Raw genomic sequence first — 1,279 nt, 5'->3', positions numbered from 1 at the left:
CCGTGTCCGAAATTCTGGCAGTTGTGACACTGAGTAACTTTTCTGGAATTTCTATACTTTTCCCATTTGACTTTGATATAACAAATGTATTTTATGTCCCAATAAAATTTATTACTTGAGAGTTGAACTCTTATATTGCTCTATCACTAGGGTCAGTTTGTATTTCGAGAAACTTGGGGCGGTTTATTGAACTCTCCATAAAGGATAAACCTGAGTGATTCCCGACTCGTATGCTTTGCCAGTTACCTGGCAAGCAGCAGGTAAGTATACCCTCACCATTGCGGGCGATCGTCTTTTCCTCCACGGCTCTCTGCCTAACCTTCCCCTTTCACTGCGCAACGACACTTACCGAAGTGATGTCCCCCATAAAGATAATGCATTTGTCTGTCATATTACCCATTTCCTTACAATTGAGTTAATCAATCAATTTTCGATTGTTTTTTTTCGTTGGTAGAGCTGTTGTAAATTTAAGAAATAAACCGCATTTTTCGAAAATTATTAAAAGAATATTATTTAAAATAATGATAACTTGATAATCGCTGGGTGATGTTACTGAACCTCAAAACTTAGTTTTGTAGAAATTGTTGATGTACATTGTTGTCTTTAGAGTTTAGTGTCAAGCGAATCGAAAACAAGCGACTTGTTTCAAACGTTTTGGCACATAATGGCGATCCTTGTCAATGAGTTTTCTTAAATCTGTGAAAAGTACATAATTTCTTGCAGGTATGCTCCTTTACAATTGAAAGTACTATTCTTTAAAAAAATCTCTTAACGAAGAACAACTAATGAAAAAACAATTAAAATGTAGTAGGAAAATCTTGGAACAAAATTTATAAACAATTTTTTTTAAGTTTTCAGAGAACACTGCAGTCAAAGAACTCTTAAAATTATTTTTTAGCGATAAGAGAAATAGCGTTATTCAATGCATTTTTCTGGTGTGATGAGGAATTATTTCTATGAAAGTCAAATTTTTTCTCTTGAAAGCCGTTTTGTAGTAAAAATACAAGATTAAAAAAAAACTTTGTAGCTAAATAATTATTTAAATATTTTTTTAAAACTTTTCTTTTCCTTATATCAACGAAAAGTTGAAGCCAATTTTTTCACAGTAGTAGAAATACAGATTGGCGAGAAAATTCTACTTCAAAAATGTTTCCTCGATTTCTTATACACAAATTTTCCTTTAACAAAGTTTTGTGTTTCTTAAAATATTTAAATTTTTCAAAATGTTCATAATTTCAATTTTTTAAATTGAAATGTACTGAGTTTCTTGTTTTAAAAT

The sequence above is a fragment of the Belonocnema kinseyi genome, chromosome 1 (assembly GCF_010883055.1).
Source record: "Belonocnema kinseyi isolate 2016_QV_RU_SX_M_011 chromosome 1, B_treatae_v1, whole genome shotgun sequence".
Lineage (NCBI taxonomy): Eukaryota > Metazoa > Arthropoda > Insecta > Hymenoptera > Cynipidae > Belonocnema > Belonocnema kinseyi.
The sequence above is the reverse complement of the archived record's forward strand: the minus strand, read 5'-3'. Positions refer to the sequence as shown.